Consider the following 24,383-nt stretch of genomic DNA (forward strand, 5'->3'; position numbering starts at 1 on the left):
AGTGTAATCTCCCCTGAAAAGCTTGCACAGCGCTGGCTGTAAAGTGGGTTTGGTCACTTTTATGGGTGTTTTATCTTTAGTTGCAGAGGTAGTTTTTGTAAGCTGTAATTCGTTGTACCGGCAGAGCCCAGGGAACAATAGACGTACCCTTAGCCTAAGTCCACTCCATCGCCTCTGTTTGCTGAGGGATTCCCGGCCTTAAGAAATGACACACTCCTACACAGTCTAGCTGCCCCCAAACAAAGTCCGTGACAATACAAGGAATGTCAAGAATATCACAGCAAGAAAATACTTTTGTTGTAGCTTCAAGCTCAGAAGACACATTCCTCTCTACCTTAACTTAAATCACCTTTTGACAGAAGGAGGAAACAGACAGATCCCTGGGAACAAAGAGTGGCAGAGTATGTGCTTACATGAATGGGCACATGTGTGTGTTTTGTTGTTGTTTCTCAATGATCCTTTGTTGTTGCAGACAGAGACTGTGGTATGATCCTGATTGGCAAGCGGGCCTAGTGACTTATCTTTTAATTCTCCTGCACTAATGATCCTCTGACTATAATCTACCGATCACCTTTTCCTTGTTCTTCATCCTTGGTACAAACGCCTCTGAAGATTAGTTCTGACTCCACAATCCCAATCCACACAGCGGCCACCTCTCTTTCTCATTTTGACTTCCTGTTTTGCCACGTCGCCACTTAAAAGGTCGTTGCTATATCTTTTCTGAAAATGCTACAGTTGTATCTAATAGGAAGTTGCACATAGTTTTACATTAGTCTTTTCTGGTCATTACCCATATATACTATATAAGAACACTGAGAGTGTCCACTTTGAATAGAAACCCCAAATTTATTTTCAGCCCTTTCGCTATCCGATGCCATGGAAACATTGCTTGGCCTACCAGAGGTCATGAGTGAGTCAACCATATGGATCAAGATCATGTTTCTTGCTCCCCAGCAGAAGGGCTGTAGCTGGCCCTCCTTGCAACATTGGGGAGGGATGCCCCAATTTCATGCCCTGATCATCTGCATTTGATGGCATGCACATGGCCAAGACAGAGACAGTCCGAAGATGAATGGAGACCCTGGAAACGATGCTCCTTGAAAGAAGGGAGCCATAAAGACCCACTTCACGCCTTTCCCAACATTTCTGAATTATGTCGCCTTTGACTTAAGAGCTTTCACTGGATTTCCTCTCGTGTCTGCTATATATTTTTTCCAATTCCCACAATATTATTTCAACTGTAACAGATTTTTTTGTTTTTTTTTTACCAACTGGAATCTAAGATTGACTTATACAAGGTAAAGTATGTCTGCAATGATTAATATTTTTTCAAGTTTCCATGTTGCATGTTTTGAGTTAAAATGCAAGATTCATAATCTCTCGTGAACTTGGGTTACCTACCATTTAATCAAGGCAGTTGATCAAAGTACTTCCACACAGAAGGGAGTGCCTGGCTACGGTATAATCATGGCAAAGCAACAACTTTGAACTTCATTGTATTATACTTATGTGCTCCATATACTATGGAGTAGCCAAATACAAAGGTAAAAAATAAAACGTCACATTCAAAAATGTATTAATCATGTATTAGTGACAAGAAAAGAATTTTCTTTTTTAATATCTGCAGAATGAGAACAAATATCTTATATTGGGACTACTTTGTTTCATTTAAAAAATCACAGGGGCAAAACTGTGCATTTAAAGTCACGTGTGACAAAGAACATTATTACTCGCTCGATTTTGATTATTTTTTCTATTCTTCTTCTTTTTTGTTTTTTTAAAGTGTGTGTGTATGTGTTGTTTTGCTGTCTGGAAGATGACAAATTATATACTTCAGTGACATAAATTACCTGAACAATTTACTGGAGACGTTCCTGGCAGAAAAGGCCGTGTCGCTCCTGTTTCCCTCTTTGCCGCTGTGAGAACGCTATGTTCCCTCGGGAGCCTGGCTGGGCTAAATGATCTTCACATGCACGGTCCACTGCTTAGACACCCGAGGGGCAGGGCTTACTCTCCCACTCTCTCTGTCTAAGAATGGGCACACATTCTTGTGCCAGCCCCTTCTGTTCTGCTTTTCCGCCTCTAGTGATGTTTGGCATTTGAGAGTTCGGGGAAGAGAGACCATCAGTTATGCACCTGGACAATTATGAAATCAATGCTGTTTAGGGCACGCAAGGATTTCATAAATTCTAGCTCGTGATCAGTTCCCACCCTGAAGAATGCGTTCTGGTTGTGTTTATCTTTGCTGACATATCTACAAATAAGATATAAACACAGTTATTAATCATCTGGCACCTTTTAAAAATACACACAATCATCCATTGTCTGACTTTTTGTGCCATTAAAGACTGATGTGCAGTTGTCGGAGGTTCTAGTGCTTTCCTTTATTGGCTTCAAATCAGGGATGGTCAAATGTTTGCAGACAAGGTCTTGGCTAAACCTAAAAGCTGCGAAGGCTCGTTCAAACTGGCCAGAAAGTGGCAGCCCCACCCGTTTCTCCACATGCATCTGAATTATCTTTTTCATACATGTCCTGGAGGACATGTGCATAAATACATTGAATATGTCTAGAAGATGACAAGTGGGGTTGAAATAGTCTCAATATTAGCCTTACTGATCCAAGGGCAGCCAAGAAATAAGATCACCCACCTTTTTCCTTTGCTATGGTTCGGTCATTCCGGATGTGCATTTGGTGTCGCTTAAATGCCAGACACTTAACATGCCCACACCCAATAGAGTAGCCAGTTACAAACATCGGTTTCTCCCTCAGGTGGTCACTCAGTCCCAAGTTTCCCATTTCTGTGACTAATATCAGCATCTTCAGTGTGATTTTGAACACCTTGCCCTTATTTACCTTCTCTCGTTCACGGCTGTTACTACCAACCACCCAAAATCAGGTTCACATCTGGCTCGAGCCAGCAGCCCCTCGTCATTCACCTGCGTCAGCCTTTCTCTCTGGCCTCCACACGGCTGCCACGGCAAGCCCCTGCAAGTGCCGTTCGTGCATCCGATGACTCAGTAACAAAGTCGCCCCGTTACTTAGGATCTCCCTCAACTGGCTTCCTTTTTCCTTCTCTCTTCCCTCTCTTATTTCTCCCTGTCTGTTTCTAAATCAATGTGCTTGCACTTAACAAGTGTCACTAAGGTGTTTGCCCTTCAGTTTTTGTTGAATCTTTTCACCAATCTGGAATGTTCTCTTTCTACATTGTTTACATCTCTCCACTCTCTGTAATTGGGCTCCCATTCTGATGACCTCTTCATCTGCTTCCACTGTCCCCTGTCCCCTATCAGTTTTTAGTCTATTAAAACTTGAGTCAATATTAATTTTGCACCCGATGATGTTTTGTTTTATAATTACTGAGAACGTACTTTTAGTGCACTCTCTTCATCTACATGACAGAAAACTTCTTGAAGTCAGAGAATATGTCTTCTATTGTTTTTATACCCCCAAATATTAGGCTTCTTTTCAATATTCATTCAACTAATGTTCAAAAGCACACAAGGGCTGCAAGTATACAAGCGAGAAAGACAGATCCAGTCCCTGCCCTCAAGAGCCAGTGTGGAGTGGGCTTATAGGACTAATATTCTTGTGACATAAAGGGAAAATTAGGCACGTGTTTTCTAAAGTAACAGAAAAATATGTGGGTTAGCTTCACAAGTAGGAGCCCCCGAAATTTCTTCTTGATACCTAATGGCAAGAGAAATGGGAACATTGCATCTAATTAATCATATTGAACAGCTATGGGATGCAACAACAAAATTAGCAAATAACGTGTCAGGCGTTAGAGACAGGCCATCTGACAGATTCTGTCAACCTCCTATATCCTCTCAAAATAGTAGGATCAGCCTTCTGGAGGCGTAGAAGTATTCTATATCTTGATCTGGGTTATGGCTACACTAGTATGTATATATACAAAAATTCAAGCCAGATGCAATGGCATGCACTTGTAGTCCCAGCTATGTGGAAGGAAGGATCACTTGAATCCTGGAATTGGAGACCAGCCTGGGCAACACAGCAGAATCCCATCTCAAAAATAGATACACAAAAAATTCATCAAGCTATACCAATATTATAGCTAACAAAGAGGATTTTTTTAAAAAATTAAAAAAGAAAAATGGTAAGAAGAGAAAAACATCACAAACTTGGCTTTGGGCATGTCCTTTTATTCCTAAGAAATTCCCAAGAATCAACCTTGCACTGATCCCTAGGACCGAGACTGGAGACGTTTTTTGTGGGCATGAAGTGCACATAAAGCCATCTGAATGGATTCTTGCTTCCTCCTGGGCATGGGAGCCTTGGGGTGAGCATGTGATTTTTAGAACGCTGAAGGATTGGTACAAAGCCTGAAGATCGATGGACTCTGGGTGCACCTTGGAACAACCTGGAGCATTTTAAAAGACACACCAATGCATGGGCCCCCCACCCTCAGAGGTCCTGGTTCCGTTGGTCTGGGATGGGGCCCTGCATCAGTATTTTCAAAAAAGTGCCCCAGGTATTTTTAATGTGCAAGTGAGAGATCAGAATCCCTAGCGAGTCCCATCCCCTCTGTGTAGAGTTAAGGAAATGGAATGTCACAACGTTCAAGTGATTTGCCTAAGGCAGTACTTCTGGGCACTCATCTCATCGCCCAGAGAGCATGTCCTGTCTACCCATGCCTGGAGGAACCACTGGCCTGAGGTTACAAAGGACTGAGCGGTCAGAGCCTGGAATCAAATCCAAGTGTCTTGATTCCTAACCTCTAGTTTGTTCCGCTTCATCTCCCCCAAATGGAGACATCATTATTGGCAAGAGCTTTTGAAATAGAAATGGCAGCTATTGCTTTAATCTGAACTTGAACTCATTAGAGCAACCCCACTGCCTGGAAACATCAGAAAGAATCCATGAGGGTGGAATTTACTCTTTTCTTAATATAGATAAACATTGCCCATGACTCTCCGAGGCCTTATTCCTTATTCCCTTCTGCCCCAGCCTGTCCTCATCCCCCCATTGATAAAATCTGTCACTTGGGTTAATACTTTAGACTTAAAAGACTTTGTGGCATCACTCTGGCACACTTCCACATTAAAATATAATAATTCAAAACACCAGAAAAACAAAGGAAAACTTAGTCAGAAAAAGACTAATGAAGAAACTGATGTATCTTGAAACATATTAATATATTTGAGAAAGGGCGCTCCTGAGATCTTTGAAAGCTAGCTTAAGACCTGCAGCAGTACATAAGCTGCCCAACTAACAGGCCTTCCAGACTCTTTATAATGGTATCTTGAAATCTGCATGAAACGATTTAGACATTGAATGAAATGTCTGTTTTTAATGGCCCCACTTGTGTCCCCAGGAAATTCATTAATGAGATCAACAATTAGCAGCCAACGTGAGCAACTTTCTCAGGAATCCATCCTCCAGATGGACTGAACATAGCGGATTTGCCTACTGCTTTTTACCATTTCCTTCCTTTGAGGTAATCAGAGCAATTTCTGCATTTATCTGGATGACTGCTTTTTTTCTTAATTATATCACTTTCGTCTAGATTGTCATGTAAGTCTTAGCTTGATGATTGTTATATTTTTAACAAGTGTACACAGCACATCCACATACAAAGGGAAGATACATCTGTAAGGTTCTGTGTCAATATAGTTGAATAAGAGCTTACAGATGACACAGTGGTTTAGACTAACCTTATTTCAGGATTGGCCAATGTGGGAATTAAATTGCAATGGAGCTCTGGTGCTGAGTAACACTGAATACAGCTCTGGTCTGATGTGGAGAATGGGTGACGTGGAGAATATTTCTTTCAATGCCCTCATCCTTGTTTTCTGACTAAGAGGAACAGTTGTTTCATTTTCCTTTCCAAAACTAGACTCCTCATTTTTATTCTCTGCCCTCTCCCGTCCTACCTCCTTTAAGAACTTGTTATCTCACTCATCTCCTTTCTTATCCTCTTCGATTTCTTACCTCCACTGAGGCTTTAATCTCTACTGAAAACAAGAGCAACCCACTTTCCTTTGAAGAAAAAGAAAACAAACACAAACACAGACTGGACCAAACCAATAAGCTGATGGTTGGTCACGCTGACCCTTCAAGCTCTCATTTATTTAATCTCTTATTTAATCCCTTTAGAAATCCCAAATTTCTAAACCACACTGTCCGAAGTCTTTGAGTTCTCTGCATCACTTGCTATCAGTGACTACTCTCTTCTTGACATTCTCTCTTCTCTGGTCTCCAGGCCACGTTACTATCCTGGTTCTCATCTTCCCTGGACTACTTTTATATTTTTTGATTGGCATTTCTTTCTCTTCCTAAATGCAGGGATTGCTCTTGATTTTCCTTTTGTCTTTTTACATACTCTCCCTCCCAGAACTTATTCACTCTCACAATTTCAACTATCCTCTCTTAGTAGAATGACAGTCGAGACTGTCTCCGGTCCTGACAGCCCTTCCTAAGGGCTAATCCCACTTCTTTAATCATATTTTAAATGATCTCATTTGAATGACCCTCTGCTTCCTATCAGAATTCACAAACTCCTGCCTAATGTATGAGCTCCTTTTCTTAAAATCCTAATTTTGACTAAAGGTAGTATCTTTCTTCAGGTACTCATGCTCAGAACCCTCGAGTCATCCTGCTCCTTACTCTTGCTTGACTTCTGTGACAAATTAAACACGTGCTGATTATTTATTTTTCTAAAACCTTGCTTTCATTTTCCTTTTATTTCTACTTTCACTGTGTGACCCAATTCAGACGCTGTCACGTCATGTCAGTACTATTGTAGTAACCTCCTTGTTCATCCTACTGTCTCCAGGATCCTGCCTTTTAGGACATTGTAGACAACACAACTGAGTTGTTCTTGTACATTATCATTTGTTCAAGATTGTACACATAATAAACATAGTAAAGCCTTAAACCAAATGCACACGCTTTAGATATTCAATAAATGTTTGTTCATCCATTTATTCATTCATCCAACCAGTATTTGTAAAGTCGCCAACTGTTTGACAAGCTCTGTTTGGTGTTGGAGTATACATGCGAATAAAATGCGGCCTGTGAACATAAAGGTTCTTGTGGGCTCCTTACTGAATAAACAGATATAAGGCGAAAAGCAAAACAAGTGTCTAGGGAAATGTAACATTTGGGCAGTGTTGGGAAAGCCTGAGTTTTGCATCAGCGAGACGTCCGTGTGAATCTAAGGACCATTTTTTACCAGCTCTCTGACTGCAGTGCATCGGTTAAGAACGCTTGCGTTAGTCAAGGTCCTTTAAGAAGCAGAAGCCATGAAAAAACATAACAGAGATTTACTGGAGAAAACACCTGTGAAGGATGAAGGAGGAAGGAGGAGTAGGTAGCGAGAGACCTCAGACCATAATGCAGGTCTGACACCCGTGAAGGAGAGAAGGCAGGAAGAAGGGTTGGATAGAGGCACTCAGATTCCAGAGCAGTTAAGGGAAGTTTTGGCCAGACTGATGCGAGCCCTCAAGCCAGCATCGCTTGTTGAGAAGCCCTGCATCTTGCAGGAACAGCATCTGTGCTCAGCCACTGGGCAAGAACAGTTTGCAGGAAGTGTGGCTTCTGAGAACAGGCTGTGGATGCCGAGGGTGGCTGTGGCCAGCATGCAGTCGCATTCCCTGTAGCGAGACAGCCGAACAACCCACGGCCAGCACAGTGCTTTGGCTCACAGCAACAGAGAATTCAAAACTGAGGCTGCCTCAATCAAGATATGATAGACTTTTTCTGTGACGGAGAAAAGAGTGAATCTTTTAGGCCTTGTGGGCCACTCTGTTGCAGCACAAGAGCTGCCAGAGGCATTCTGTGAATGAATAGGCCTGACTGTATCCCAATAAAACTTTATTTACAAAAGCAGGCAGAGGGGCAGGGTTTACTGTGGGGCATAGTTTGCTGACATCTGGTTTAAGTGAATAAGGTGATATTTTCCTTACACGATGAGATGTCTGGAGGTAAGAAAGTGTAGGTGATATTTCAGTGTTTCTACGTAAGACTTTGACCCTTTTGCTCATTTATTCTCAGCATTTTTAAAGACAGTAATGACTCCTCTGATGCTTGTCCCTTATATAAGAAACCAAATTATTTCCCCCAAACTCCCCCGCATGAACAAACTAATTTGTTTGATTAATTAATCAGTCAAATATTTATTGAGATGCTTATTACAGGCCAGATATTAATCTAGGTGCCCCTGCAGCTAACAATACGGAACAACATCTTTGTCCAAATGGAGCTAACATTCTGGTAGATGGGAGAGGGACGGTAAACAAAATAAATAAGTGAAATATGTAGTATTAGATGATGATAGAAGCTACAGACAAAATAAAGCCAGGAGGTTAGGCTTTCCAGGTGGTGGTAGTGAGGAGAGGTTGCATTGTTAAGGATGTGGGTCAGAAAAGCTGTCACTGAGAAGGTGACATTTGACTAACGGCAAGAAGGTATTAAGAGGACACCATGCAAATAAATTGGGCAAATATTTTCCTGGGAGAGGGATGGTCTATCAGATGCCAAGGTCTCATGCAAGGATATGAGTGTAGCTGGAGCAGAGTGAGTCGGGTGAAGGTGAGATAAGACAGAGGGCGAGGGGGCGAGGGGGTAAGGGGCAGGTGCTGTAGAGCCTTCTGGGCTCCTGGATGACTCTGGCTTCTACTCTGAGCGAGATGAGAAGCCACGGGGTGATTGTGAGCAGAGGACGGACACGGGCTGATTTACATTTAACAGACTCACGCTGGGTGCTGCGCTGAGACTGCTCTGGAGCGGGTGGCAGGACGCACGTGTGGACATCCGCGAGGAGGCTTCCGAGTGAGAGACGCTGGTGACTCGGACGAGAACAGCAGCAGTAGAGCTAGCAGAGTCCGGAGACTGACCGATTGGTACTAAGTGTGAGAGAAAGAGGGGGAAATAGTAAATTTGGAAATCTCCTGCACACACTTGCATATCATTAGCTGAACTTTGTCAGGTAGTCAGGCCACCTCTAGCTGCAAAGAAGGTCGAAAAAGCAAATGTTTGCCTTTTCCAGCTTCCACAGGGAAAGGCAGCAGGAGAGACATGGATGGGGAATGTCTGTGGGTCATTCAACCAGCAATGTTTGTGCCTAATTTCTCAGCTCTCCATGTACAAAATAAGGAAAATAAAGTCTACGTGATTGTGGTGAAAATTACATGAGATAATTAATGTACAGAAAGTTCCTGGCATATGATCGTTCCTTTACATATGACAGTTCCCTTTCCTTTTAGTGACCTGAGATGTCGTGGTAAGTCTGTGGTTAACTCAGCCTGAAATATTTATTTCTGGATTTCCTCATTTAATGAAATGGTGACACTGCTTCTTTTACAATCACTACTGTGGCCCAAAACAGGAACTTTCTCCTTTCCCCCAAAGCCACAGCTTTTCCAGGGCCCAGCTGGGCTAGCTGGGTTCCTCGCCTCTCAGTTGCACTTTCTGTGTCACGTGTTCGATACACAATGATGGTGGGAGGATTTCCAGATTCCTGGTAATCATTAACCCTCCTGAGACAGGTGTAACCCTCCCCCAACTGTCCTCCCTGCCCAGACACCACTGGAGAATGTCTGGGAAGGACACTCACGGAGCACAGAGAAGTCTAAAGCCAATGAAGAGTGTCTGGTGAAAGGTCAAGGGGAGGTCTGTGTGGGGCCACTTTATGGAACAAAGTCAAAGAGACCCCGATGGCCGTCGGTGGAGAAAGAACCCTAACGAAGCTATCATCCAAGAAGGGGAACCTGTGCCCCCACATCTGGCACAGAACTACGTGGCAGCATTCTTAAGCCCTTCCCCAGCCTTATCAGTGGGCTCGATATTTACCTTACACTCCTTTCTCTCAGTGCAGGGATAAGGCCAAGGCGTTTGTGCATGTTTATACCTATAGAGGTGGCCATAAAGTCTTGGCTCGTAGATAATATTGTTTTATCATTCTGTGTGATGTGAAAACAATAAATCTTTTAAAATGTGTTTGTGTTACCAGACTTAGTGGCCGCCTTGTGTGCGTGTCTTAGTCTACTAGGGCTGCCATAACAGAATGCCACAGACTGGGAGGCTTAAACAACAGAGATTCATTTCCTCCCAATTCTGGAGACGAGAAGTCCAAAATCAAGGCTTCGGCAGGGTTGGTTTCTCCTGAGGCCTCTCAGATTCAGAGCTGGCCGCCTTCTCCCTGTGTCCCCATGTGGTCGTCCCTCTGTGTGTGCCTGTGTCCTAATCTCCTCTTCTGATGAGGACACCAATCATAGTGGCTTAGGGTCCACCCTAATGACCTCATTTTACCTTAAATACCTCTTTAAAGGCCCTATCTCCAAATACAGTCACGGTCTCAGGTACTGGGGCGTAGGACTTCAACAGATGAATTTTGGGGGAACACAATTCGGCTCATAATAGTCTACATATATATACCTTTATGTGTTATACTATTATATATACTGTTTAATAATAAAAATATAAACTATATATAATAAATAAAGTAGATTTTTATATATACTTCTTATACACATACACACGAGTGTGCACTATGCACACGCAGTTCTGAGATGCTGTCCAGTTTGTGCTTGAAGCTTCCTCCTGTCTGTAGAAACACCAAGCCCCCAACTGCCTCAGGTAGCTTCCCTGGAACTGTAGACCTCCTATCTCTCTGCTCTGCCAGAAGCTTCTTGTCTAGATTCGTTCATCTTTGCAAAATGCTCGGAAGGGCAGTCTCCCTTAACCTCCTAACCCCATCGTGCCTGTTAAGGAGGAGAGAAATGGGGAGGCTGGAACCATCACCTGCAGAGCCTATCAGCCGAATGAATCTCAAAGCAAAAATGTCCCCTGGGTGGGGGCTGGAGGGGGTGAGCGGGCTCCCCGCTTTTGTTTCCCTGAAATTCCTTCAGCAGCAAGCAGGAAAAGTGACCACAGCAGGGGACCCTCACAGGGGAGCCTTCAGTTTAGGCTGAGGAAGCAGGGATCCAGCCAGAGACCAGGAAAGCCCCATGCCTCCGGGTTAAAGATAAACTGAAGAGGTATTTTAAGAGCTAGCTGCCAGCCCAGAGGGAACAATGGATAAGTTAAAGGCCTGGGATTAAGCCAATTTCATCTCTGACTAATTTTGTTAGGAGGCTATAAATGACATAAAAATTGGCAACATTCATATACTTGAAGGGAGGTTTTCAAGGCAATCTTGACTTCCCCCTTGGTTTATGGTCAAAATGGGCAGAGGGAGCTTATCTTTAACTACAGCCCACACTTAGCTCATTTGGCGTGACTTCTCTTGTCAGCTACAGATTGGGCAATTTTTTAAACAACCAGATGTAGGTACTAATTTGTCTAAGTCCTCGCTACTCAAAGCAGCAAGTGTGGACCACTCGGGGCAGCATCTCCTGCGAGTCTGCTACACGTGCAGAATCTCAAGCCTCTCCCAGACCCACTGAATCACAATCTGCATTTGAACGAGGTTCCCAGTTGACCCCTGTTCTTATTAAAGGCTGAGAAGCAGCGGTCCAAGGCCTTACTCTCCCATTAGTGACACTTCTGGAAGGCAGAGGCCGCATGCAAAAGTACAATACTCTGACTAGGGATTGTTTGCATATAGTACCTGATGTTGAGTAGATGATAAACAAATAGGTGTGTTTTGATAGTTGATGGATCTAGCTTCCTCCTGCTTTTTAGTCTGTGCATTTGCAGCTTTAATGTTTATCTAATTATATCATTTTTATGTTGTGCTATCTTAGGTCAGTTACTTGACTTTCTGGGACTCAGTTTTGTTGTTTGCAAAATGGAATTGGAAATAGTATTTATTTATCTCATCATAGTCTTGTAAGCTGTAGATGAGTTAATACCTGTGAAGTGCTTGGTGTCATGCCTGGCATATTATAAGAGCTAAATAAATGTTAGCTAAAAATACACGGCAGGACCTTCATAAATACTTAAGCTACTAGTATCAAACTCTTTCCAGGTGAGAATCGCTATGCTGTTTTCTTCGAATGTGTTGTCTGGTTTCTCCCCATCCATTTGCATGCTACCTTCCTTATTCCTTGAGGGAAGAGGGAAAGACAGCTACTGTTTTACCATAACACCTTATAACACAATGCTTAGCATGTAGTAGATCCTTAGTCAATGTTGTGGAATTATCTATGTTCATGTGCACAACTGCTGTGATAGTTAAAACTGATTTTACTTGTTTGAAATTTTCCACTACTGCAATGACTAAATTAGCTGTATTTGTTCATTCACTCATTCATTTGACACATTTTTGGGTGTCTACTATGTGACAAATTCTGTTCTAGTTGCTATAAATACAGCAGGAAGAAATCAAAATCCCTGTGCTCATAGACGTCACCTTCTAATGGTGGGAGACAGAGAGTAAGTAAATATGATATATAACATGATGATACATGCTATAGGGAAAAATTAAGCATGATTAAGGTGAGGGAGATGTGGGTGGAAATTTATTAGCCAGGCATGGTGGCACCTGCTGCACCTGTAGTCCCAGCTACTAGGGAGGCTGAGGCAGGAGGATCACCCAAGCCCATGAGTTTGAGGCTGCAGTGAGCTATGTCACTCCAGCGTGAGTGACAGAGCAAATTAAAATTTTTTTCAATAAAGGAAATTAATATTTTAAAAAGGTGATTGGGAGAGGTTTTGCTGATCAGGGAACACATGAGAAGACACCATTAGACAGAGAGGCAGTAAATTATTTGGCTCTCTATGGGAAAAGAGTTTTGAGGCAGGTAGGCAGGTGCAAATGTCCTGAGGTAGGTGCTTGCCTGGCCTGTGCGAGGAGTAGTGGGGAGGCCACTGTGGCTGGAGCAAAGTGAGCAAGAGGAAGCAGGGCAGGTGTCAGGCCGGGCATGTGTGGGTGCAGCATGGCAGGCCAGTTTGTGCAGGGTCTTGTGGGCCATTGCAAGTCATTGGCCACTAGAGCCTTTTAAGCAGGGGAGGGACATACATTTGAAAATGATTACTCTAGCTGTTCTATGGAGAATTAAGGGCAAATACGGAAGCAGGTAGATCAAATTTGATGTGACCAAAATAATCATGGGGAAAGATGCTGATGGCTTAAAGTGGGACAGCACAGCTAAAAGTGGTAAGAAACCATCAGGTACATTCTGGATATATTTTTAAGACAGAACCTATGAAATTCACTGCTTAATTAGATGTGGTGCGGTTGCGGAATAAGAGAAAGAGAGGAACTAAATATGATTGTAAGGCCTTTGGCCTGAGCAGCTACAGAAATCAAGTTTCTGTTTAAGGAGATTGGGGAAAAGAGCAAGTTGGAGACAGAAATTGGGAATCCGAATTTGGACACATTAAATTCGATTTGCTCAGCTGACATCTAAGTAGAGATGTCAAGTAAGGAGGAGGATGCAAGAGGTTAAAGTTCATGGTTAGAGCCATGAAATTGGGTGAGACCGCGTACGGGGTGAGGGCAGGTAGAGAGGGAAGAGCTGGGGGTATTCCAAAATTGAAAGATTGAGCTGATGAACAGGAAGCGACAAAGGAGATTGAGAAGTCCTCCAGAAAGTAGGAGAAGACCTAAGAGTTCCAGAAGCCAAAGGAAGAAACTGTTTCAATGCTTTCAATGGTTTGAATAAGATGAAGATTGAAGATTGACTATTAGATTTAATGATGAAGAAGTCTCTTGGGACCTTGATAAGAATAGTTAACACACATTAGATTTGAGTCAAAAGAGAATAGGGAGGAAAAGTAGAGATAATGAGAATACACAAATCTTTTGAAGTCTTTTCAGAAGTTTTGCTCTAAAGATAAGCAGAGAAATTAGGTGATCATGGAGGGAGATTGGGCGCAAAGGAATGTTAAAAAGATGGGGGGCATTGCAGCATGTTCATATACTGGTGGGACTCACCCAAGGGGTGAGGGGGACAATCACTCCTTAAGATCACAAGAGGGCGTGGGATCTAATGCCCAAGTATTGTGGTTGGTCTTGATTAGCAGCAATGACAGCCTATCCATGGCAACACGAGCGAAAGCAGAATGTATGGATGGGCACAGAAACCAGCAGTTGGGTCGATTGATGGTGGGAGTATGGAGAATTTCTCTTCTCATTGCTACATAAAAAAAAATTGAAATAGAAAGCAAGGTATCAGCTCAGGGAAATGAGGAGAGATTGAGCTTTGCAGGAGAAAGAAGGTGTCAAATAAACATCCAGACTGATGGGAGAGGAAATGGGATCTGGACATATGGTATCCCTGCTGGGCAGCGTTCAGGTCCATTTGAAGTTTGTGGTCATGAGTTTAATGTGGAACCAGGCAGCGCGCGCGCGCGCGTGTGTGTGTGTGTGTGTGTGTGTGTGTGTGTGTGTGTGTGTTGGTCTCTTTTAGCCGCCTGATGCAGGTGTGGAATTGTACCCCACCGGGTTGTACTCAAGGCTCACGGTTGGGCACAATGTGCAGATAGCCACTGGAGGGACTGGATTGTCAGCTCCTCAGGAAACGCATGGAACAAGTACAAGGGTACAAATTATCAAGGAAAATCATTTACTATCAAAGAGTACGCTGTTTCCCTGATATTCACTTCACATTAGATTTCGACATTCTCATTTTCAAAGACATTTATATCTGAGAAAGTGACATATATTCACCTGTTCTTCAGGCCATGCAATTCTTCAATTCTGCTGAGATACATTTAACTAAGCATTTTCATGTCCCTTAAAACATGATGCCCATAGTGCCCACGCCTTATTTTAAATGGCAGCTCCCCACGCTGCTCCTTCTGCTGAGTCAGCAGTTTGTGGAAAAGCCAGAAAGGGTTGACTGCAGCTATTTCTGGGGCCTATGCATCTCCTCTGTGCCAGAATACTGCTTATTTTATGAGTGAGAATTGAAACCTTTTGTTTCTCCCACAAGGTTGGGGAAGTCCTCAATGACAGATTTGTGTCACCCAAATTTCCTTTTTTGTCCCTTCCTCCATAGTGTCAACTTACATTATTGCCCAACTTGCATGACTGTTCTTTACTTAGAATGACAGAGGCCTTAAAAGCTGAGGGCCAGATTGAATGGTAGGTCTACTTTTAGTTCTTTGGGGAATCTCCATACTGTTTTCCATGTAACCAAAAACATTTGTACCCCTGTAATACTTTGAAATGGAAAAAAAAAAAAAGCTGAGGCCCTGGCAAGGAGGAAATGCCTTATTCTCTAGAAAAATCTTTTGCAACCTCCTGTGGTGAGTGCAGGGGTAGCTCTGTGCTTCTCGATCTTCCCTGGGCCACCCTTGGGCAATGGGAAGCTGACTGTGCCGTGGTCACTAATGGTCCTCGACACGGTGTTTGCGCCGTGCTCTCGAGCGTACGCATTGGTGGCTGTGCGTTTCTTACGATGCACAGGTGCAGGAAATACCCAGGGGGCTTCCCCACAGATCTGTACTATGCACATCTCCAACCTGATCACACCCTGTACTCTTCCACACCTCCCCTCTCTCAAATCTTCCCTGATAATGCCAGGGCAGGGACATTCTGTTCCAAGCTCATTAGTCAAGAATGTCACCAGACTGCCCTGAAGAGGGTTTTCTCTGGTGTGGGCTCTCTGTGGTTGAGCAAGAAAATCTGAAAATCATACTGTCTTTAGGATTGCATTTCCTCACCTGTATCCAGCCACTAGATAGATAATCCCTCGCAACTCCAGTGAATTCATAAAAATGGCCAAATTAGTAGCTGTCCAGCAGATAGAGTTTAATTGGCCTCTGGGCTAGTTATCCTTAAGTTCATTTCTCCAAATGGTTCACTATTTGGCTTCTCTTGCAGGGCAGAGTGGCCCTTCCAGTGCACCAAGTTGGAGGAGGGTAACATGAGTGCCTGCCCGTGGCCTCTTTGCAGGAATCTCTGGGAAAGTTAAAGGGTTAAGCATTAGATTTACAAATATTTATCAAGTGTTTACCCCATGCCAGGTGCTGTACTTTAGACTAGTGATTCTCAAATTTTGCTGCATTTTTGCATCCCCTGGGAGCTTAAAAAAATATACTGATGAACAAGTTACAGTCTGTACCAAATAAGTCACTCGGGGTGGGACCCAGGCAGCTGGATTTTTTAAAAGCTCTTCAGGGGATTCCAATGTGCAGTCAAAGTTGGAACCAAGGCCGTTTGACAGTGCTCCTCTATTTAACGTGAAAAAGTCACCTGGGGATCTTGTTAAAATCCAGATTATGATTCAGGAGGTCTGGGGTGGACCGTGGGCTTCTGCATTTCCCTAAAGCTCCCAGGGAGCACCTATGCTGCTGGTCTACAGACCAGACTTTGAGGAGCAAGCAATAAAGGTCCTTTATTCCTAGATGTGTCACACGTTCCTGCCCCAGACCCTGCACGCAGGCGACTCCTTGTTTCCTTGGAACGCCCGAGGAAAGATGCCTTCCCAGCCTCCAGTCCTTCGAATTCCCCTAACCACCGAGAGAGAGAGCAAACACAACCCTCTTTCTCTATAATTCTCTATCACTACAAACTCTGCTTATTTCACAGAATCAACACAACTCATAATTATTTATTCAATTCTTTTTTCCCTTGTTTTCTCAGTGATCTCTCCCACTAGTGCAAGTGCCAAGAAACCAGGAACCACATCTATCTTGTCCTTTCTAAGTTACACTCAGCACCTCGCACGGTGTCTAATATAGAGCAAGAATTTGACAGATGCCTGTTGAATAATTGACAATAGGAGAGCCTGGCCAGTTTGATCAATTTTTCTATGTCAGGTGAGACAAAAAACAAAAGTGGTAGAAGAGAGTATCTTCGAGCATGTCTTACCTGGCCCTTTTCCTAAAATGAACTTTGACTGAAGAAGTATGGCGCAGATCAAGACCCCGTCCTAGAAATGGAACATAAAGGATACTGGGGAAAACTGCATTGCTTAGGGAAGGCAGCCTATTCCTACAAAAGGACAAATCATCAGTTTCCCAGTGTTATCTTTGTGTGTCATTGCAGCTCATGAAAATAGCACACAAAGTAAATAATCAACAGAGAAATACCATAAATGTCTCAGAAAGCCAGGCAACCACAGAGCTGCTTCCCTACTAACCTGATACCATATCAGAGGCCTGAACTCGCCAAGGGCAGCATTTGGTCCTTTGCCAAAACTGGGACTTAGACGGTGAGCACACCAACAATCTTATTTAAGGCCTCATTTTAAGTTTAATTGGTGAAAAAACACACTCGCAAAAAGTTGTATTGATTTTCCATGGATGGTGCAGAGGTCAGAGATATTCCAAGGCTTTGAGTGCTCCTGGCAAAGGGCCACTGACAGTCTAACTGGGAATAAGGAAAGAGACGCAAAATTTATCAAGTCGCACAGTGACCGAGAATGAGAGGCGAGGTGATATTGGGTCCCTTATTCCTGAGAAAACTAAGGCACAGAAGGACTAACAGATTACCTAACGTCGCCAAGCAACCTTAGAGAACAGGAGAACAGGATCTGGGCATCTTGCTGTTCCTATCACAGACTTCAAGCTACTCAGCCATAGTTTCCCTCTTCCTCAATTCAGCAAGGGATTTATGTATTATGTTGTTTTAAATTTTTCTAAATAGGATATGACAGAATTGCAAACCTGTTTCAGGCATATACATTCTGAAGATAATGAATTTTTGTGTTTGCCTTAAGTATTTATTTGGTTTGTATTTTGAAAAATTGGCCATTAGCACTGACCTTCTTGGTGCTGAGAATGCCCTTGGGCTGTGTGTGCTGGTGGGGTGTGTGTAAGTTACACCTCCTTTTCCACATTGTAGAATAATTAACAGAAAAACAGCCAGAAGGCACTGGGGTGGCACTTAGGGACAGGACTCACTTGGCATTGTGTATTTGGTGACACTGCTTGAATCAGTGCCACAGCATTATTTAATTTGATCCACATGTGGTAAGAAAACTTTTGGTGAGATTATCTATCTCACACTCACATTTCCAAGTCTGGAAGTCTCTATAATGTCTAGAGCTGAGATATTCTGTGTGATTAAAACATCTAGAAATCTCTAAGCAAAATGTAAATCAGTAAGAGTAGATGAGTGCCGGGGAAAGTGTCACGATTTGTCCTTTGGCCGTTGAGTTCTAATCCTAAGAAATGGGAATAAAATCCGTTCTGTTGTGGTCTCCAGGATAATCTTTGAGGAACAGGAGTTTGCTCAGGGCACAGTGCTGGCAATGCTGAAGACGCTGCCTGGGGCAGCCACAGAAGCCATAGGCTCTCAGCATTGGGTACCACCTGGGCACTGTTCTCACCTGATGCAGGCCTCCTGGGAGAGCATCTCTACATTCCCTTGTGAAGGACGGAGAGCTCAGCTCTTTGTGAAAAGTCGTTCTTTCTTGCTTTTAATTTTAAAATAGGATCTCCTTAATTTGAGCCTATGCCTGTATCACTCTAACTTCCACACATTTGTCTTTTCAAAAATTGTTTTTATTTTTATTTTTTCAGAATATTATGGTGGTACAAACGCTTTCGTTACATAAATTGCCTTTGAACCACCAGAGTCACAGCTACAAGTGTGCCCATCCCCCAGATAACGTGCACCACACACGTCAGGTGTGAATTTACCCATCCTCTTCTCCCCCCTCCCACCTGCCCGACACCTGATGAATGTTACTTCCCACATGTGCACATAAGTGTTGATTGATTAGTATCGATTTGATGGTGAGTATATGTAGTGTTTGTTTGTCCATTCTTGTGAAACTTCACTTAGTAGAATGGGCTCCAGCTCTATCCAGAATAATATAAGTAGTAGTTCACCATTTTTTATGGCTGAGTAGTACTCCATGGTATACATATACTACATTTTATTAATCCACTCATGTATGGATGGGCACTTGGATTGTTTCCACATCTTTGCAATTGTGAATTGTGCTGCTATAAACATTCGCATGCAGATGTCTTCTTTATAGAATGTCTTTTTTTTCTTTGGGTGAAATACAAGGTAAAATGGAAACCCAACACAAAGAAACCACAAAAACACACATTTGTCTTAGTTCTTACCTCTAAATCAATATATAGGAGATCAATCTTTCTATTCTATTCTATATTTCCATATTTCTATCTTTCTATTTCATATTCCTTCTATAAGTAAATAGAGTTTAATTAGCATGTTTAAAATCAAAAGACTACTTCTTCCCAACAGCAGTGCATTGGACACTTGCATATAGATATTAAGACCTGATTTATTTAGTGTTCTCTCCTACACTTGTAACATAAATTATTGTTTCTTGCATGATATGATTCTAGACCCTTAATGCTAGCTACCTGTCATTCATTCATTTATTCATCAGGCATTCGCTTATTCGCACAAAGCTCTGTGTCTTTTCTGAAATATACAGAACATGGGAGGACTATTACCTCCCTTGTATGTTCAACAAAGCAGGCTCGTTGTATGTTCGCTTCTTGATTACCAGCTTCATCACATAGTCCTGATCTTCTGCTAGCTGTGAATGGGAAGACATCTGTCAAAAAGTTCATGATAGACATCTTCAAACACAGTTTAAAACTGTCTTGGAAGAGAGTGGAAATATACCAAATAATAGATGCCATTAAGAAGCAGATTAACTGTGAAGAGACACAGGCAAGTTTATGTTTCAAACTCCAGCTTGAAAGAGGTAGTGGATTGTCTTCTGGGGTAGCAAGTTTCACTTCTCACTGGAATCTTTTCAGATGTTGAGGGTCTTTCCTCCACTGGCAGCGTGAACTACAGATTTGATTCACTTCTTGAGAGTTTGTGATATTAGTGGTCCCTGTGTCTTTAGACTTCTTCAGTTCCCCCCACTCAATTATTTGGTCTTGCTTTCACTAAGTACAGGGAATAAGCCCTTCTTTCTGCTACATTCTAAATGAAGTAAGCAGTGCATTCTTTGCCCCGTGGAGCCACCCATATATGACCTCAGCAGGGCTTTTGCCATTTACCCGGTTCCAGGCATGGCTCTAAGACCTTCACTTGCTTTTAACGTTGCTGTTTTTCTAAGAGTTTTATAGTTTTAGCACTTATAATTAGATCTTTGATCCATTTTGAGTTAATTTTTGCATATGACATAAGATCAGGGTCCTGCTTCATTCTTTTGCATGTGGATATCCAGTTTTTCTGACATCGATTGCTCAAGAGACTGTGCCTTCCCTACTGAACAGTCTTGGCACCCTTGTCAAAATCATCTGACCCTGTATGTGGGGGTTTATTTCTGGGCCTTCTATTCAATTCCATTGATCTATATGTCTGTCTTTATGTCAGTACCACACTGTTTTCATTACTGTAGCTTTGTGGTACATTTTGAAATCAGGAAGTGTGAAATCTCCCACCTTGTTCTTTTGCAAGATTGTTTTGGCTATTCAAAGACCCTGGAGAGTCCATATAAACTTTAAAATGGATTTTTAAAAATTCTGCAAAAAAATGCTATTGGATTTTGATAGGGTTTGTGCTGAATCTGTACCTTGCTTTGGGTAATATTGATACCTTAACAATATTAAATCTTCCAATTCATGAACATGGATGTCTTTCCATTTATTTATGTCCTTAATTTCTTTCCACAATGTTTTGTAGAGTTCAATGTTCTAGCCTTTCACCTCCTTGGTTAAGCACCTCCTATTCCTAAGCATTTTATTCTTTTTGATGTTGTTGTAAATGGAATTGCTATTAGTCTTCTATCTTCTAGATGAGCATACGGAGGCACAGAGACCTTAAGTAACTTACCTCATTAATAGTGGTAGTGATGTTACCACCAAACTGTGAAGCCAGGATCTGGACTCAGGTGCATGATTCCACAGTTGTGTGCTTCAGTGCCCACTGCAATGTCATTACAGGGAGTAGACTAGATTCTAATGGGCCTTCTAGATGAGGAAGAATTCTAACTGATTAATAGTGGAAAATCAGGATTACTATGGTTTTTGCCTACTCCTCCCTGTCCTTCTTTCACCTTTTCAAACTACCTTTTTCCATCAGTTCATTATACAAGGGAGACAAATTGTGAACAACTGACCTTCAGCTCTCAAACTTTAGAACCTTGACGAAGATTTATAGCCCATTCTCTTTAGAGTGCCCCTTTTCCTTCCTTCCTTAACTGGACTATGAATGGCTCTTATCTACTTTTGTTCTTTTATTTTTTATTTTTTTTTACATTTTACTCCAAGTTCCTAGAATAATTTCCATAAATAATTGAAAACTGGTTTGGAGACACAGCAATAAATTTTTTTTAAACTGTGCTTTGTAGTAGCGACTTTGGCATTTTCCTTATTATGTATTTGTCTGGACTGCACAAGGATCCCTTTGTATAACTAACCTCAATAAACTGATGAACCAAACAGAAGCTTCATTTATCTCTGACACAGTAGCACTAACCTGCTTCAGGAGTCAGACATGAATTTAATAATCTTTTTCATCAGCCCAGGTTTCAAAGGTTTGAAAGGGGGCATGGAAATACCCTAACGTTTCACCTGTTTTACTAGGGAAGTGTTCTAAAAACTCAATGCAGAACCCCCAAATGACAGTACTTGAAAAATGTTTGTACTGTAACACCCTCTGTGCAACCAGATGAAGGAATAATGGAGAAAAAAGTCAATCTTTCTTCTCTCTTTCTCTCTCTCCAGTCACTCAATTAGTGACCAAATTCCATTCATCCTAAATACCAGCTAATCCATTCACTCTCTAACTCCACATCTCCATTCGGGCTCCATTATCATCTGTCTAAATTGCTACTGCAGCCCCCAAGTGGACCCTCTCCCTCCAGTCGTCCCCCTTCTATTCCATTCAACACACCACTGCCAGGGTGATGCTCCTGAAAAATATCTCGTCAATGGATATCCTCACCTGAAAACACTTGATCTTGATTCATGCTACTTCCCTCTTCTCTCACCTCCCTCCACCATATTTCTTTCTTTCTTTTCCTTTAGTTAGGCTAATTTTTAGGACATTCTATTCTCTCTCTTTGGGAGCACTAGCCCTTCTTATCTGATGTATTAGTCTACTCAGGTCCACTTGAAAAAATGAAAACTACTATTGTTTCAGACAGAAAGAAATGTAATGCAGGTAATTGGTCACATAGATGATGGAAGAACTGAGAAAGCAAGTTAGGGAAGTGATGCAACTCAGAGATTGCCAAGGAGAAGAAATAATTACAACCCTTAGGCGTGGAGGAATGTAGGAAGGAGATGGTGTTATTTGATCGCAGGAACAAGGTAGATGCTAAAATCAGAGCAGGAGCTGGGGCCAGGGAAAAAAGGGATACCTTGCGAGACCTGGAGCCATGGAGGCTATTCAGCCATTGCTGGAGACCCTATTGAAAGAAAAAGGAAAGAGGGGGTGAAATATTTCAGCTTTTTTGCTCCTCTTACTATCCAGTCTTCCACAGTGCTTCCCATGGGCTGAATGTATACTGCAACTAGGGCAGAAGGAGCCTGAGAAGTGTTTCCCTCAGATACACAGAAGGACAGAGAAAGGTTGGAAAGTGATCTGCACATCCAACTAATTCCCTCTTTTCAGGATTCAATGTAAATGTCACTTCTGGAGATTTTCCTGTTATTGCTATAGTACCCAGCAGTGGCCCTCACCTTAAATTTATTACCTTTTGTTTTAGATGCTCATTTAATTAGTTTTCTTAGCTAACCTGTAAGGTTCCTCTATCACAAAGGGATGATGAATGGGAACTGACCTTGGTAATTGCCCCCCGTGGAAGTTACATCAATTTACCCTTGCCAAAGCGATCAAAGTGCCTATTCCTCAACATCTTTACCAGATTCTATATAAGTAAACTGCTTGATCCTTGAGAATCTGATAGTTGCAAGTGGTATCTCAGTGACATTTTTATTTTCATTCCTCTCATTGTGTGTGAGAACAAGCATCTTTTTATATGTTTAAGAATTTGCAGCGACTGATTATATACTTTGTCCATTTTTCCATTTGGGTGTTGATCTTGGTCATAGTGATTTACTGTTCTTTACATATCAAGGAAATTAGCTCTTTGCGTGGTATGAGTTGCAAATATTTTTTCTTAAATTGTTGCTCATTTTGAAACTCAGATTATCATGTTTTACCAGACAATATTATTAAGATTTGTCAATATTTTCTTTAATTATTTCTGATTCAGTATGGGCTTTGATTTATAGGCTTTCCTCACCCTAAGGATTATGTATATTAAAAATTCCTGTTTTCTTTTAGTATTTTTTAAATTTTTATGCTTAGATCTGATCAATCTAGAATTTTTTTGATATAATGAAAAAGGAATGGATAAAACTTTACCTTTTCCCCAAATATCTCTTTAGCTCTCAGCACCATTTACTTAATAATCCACATTTTTTTCAGAAAATGCTAATTTTATTACATACTAAATATGGATGTCTCTTTGGGTTTATTTCTGAATATTCTATTATGTTCCATTGATTTGCCTATTGATGTAGCAATCTCTTAATGATTTAATACTTATAATGATAAATTTTGATTGCAATATTCAGATGTTCCAGTTTAATGCCTATTGAAAATAGATAGCAAATAATAAATAATAAAAGCAGTAACAAAGTTTCTTGTTAGTGATTTCAAACTAAACCATGAAGAGAACTGTAAGTTAAATAAGTAGGATTGCTGCTTCCAGATCAGATATATTAGGTTGCTCTAGGCTAATGCTTTCACTGATACAAAAATCTGTATAAAATATAAAAACATATGTTCAAAGGTATCAGAGAACTGTGTAAGCAAGGAGGATTGAGTGTACTAATTTCCAATGAGGGGCAAATATTTCTGAGGGCCTCCGATGATATCCAGCCATTTCTGTTTTTTATTGTAGGGGCATTTGTCTATTCTGGGCATAGCTTGAGTTGTGGGCTTACGTAGGCACAGAGACTCTATTGGGGGAACAAAACCCAGCAAAGCCGTAGCAGTCCTGCGGTGCTGACGTGACAGGAGGGAAATTCACAGGGAAATAAACGCACCGTTGTGTTTCCCCATAGGGACTTTTTCTGGGTCCTGGCACTGTGTGGAAGATTGATGAACTAAGATGAAATATTCCAAAAGGCAGCCTAAAATCTCTCACAGTCTTGTGCTTGGGAGATAAAGTGAGCAATTGAGCTCACTACAAAGCCACTCTCTCTCTCTCAAGATCTCTGGAAGATTTTGAGGACACATGAGTGGGAAGCTGGAGATCTAGGATGGAACGTGTGTGGAGCAGAGTTAGATCTCTCAAATCTTTCAGTACTGAGAACAGGGAGACTCTTCGGGCTTTCAGTCAAAAGGCCAGAAGTCAATACCCTAGGAGCAGAGGCAAGCCAGAGAGGAACTGGTTCTCACTACACTGAAACTCGGCAGTGACCCAGCTCAATTTCTGACTGAACTGAGTTGATCAGAACCTCACTTTGTCTTCCTAATAGAGGAAAGGAAGGTAACATTTTCCAGAGTGACTACAATTCTCTCTGCTGGAAGGTAACATTTTTCAGAGTGACTATAGTTTTTAGTATA

Source organism: Propithecus coquereli, unplaced genomic scaffold (assembly GCF_000956105.1).
Source record: "Propithecus coquereli isolate 6110/MARCELLA unplaced genomic scaffold, Pcoq_1.0 Scaffold416, whole genome shotgun sequence".
NCBI classification, from domain to species: Eukaryota; Metazoa; Chordata; class Mammalia; order Primates; family Indriidae; genus Propithecus; species Propithecus coquereli.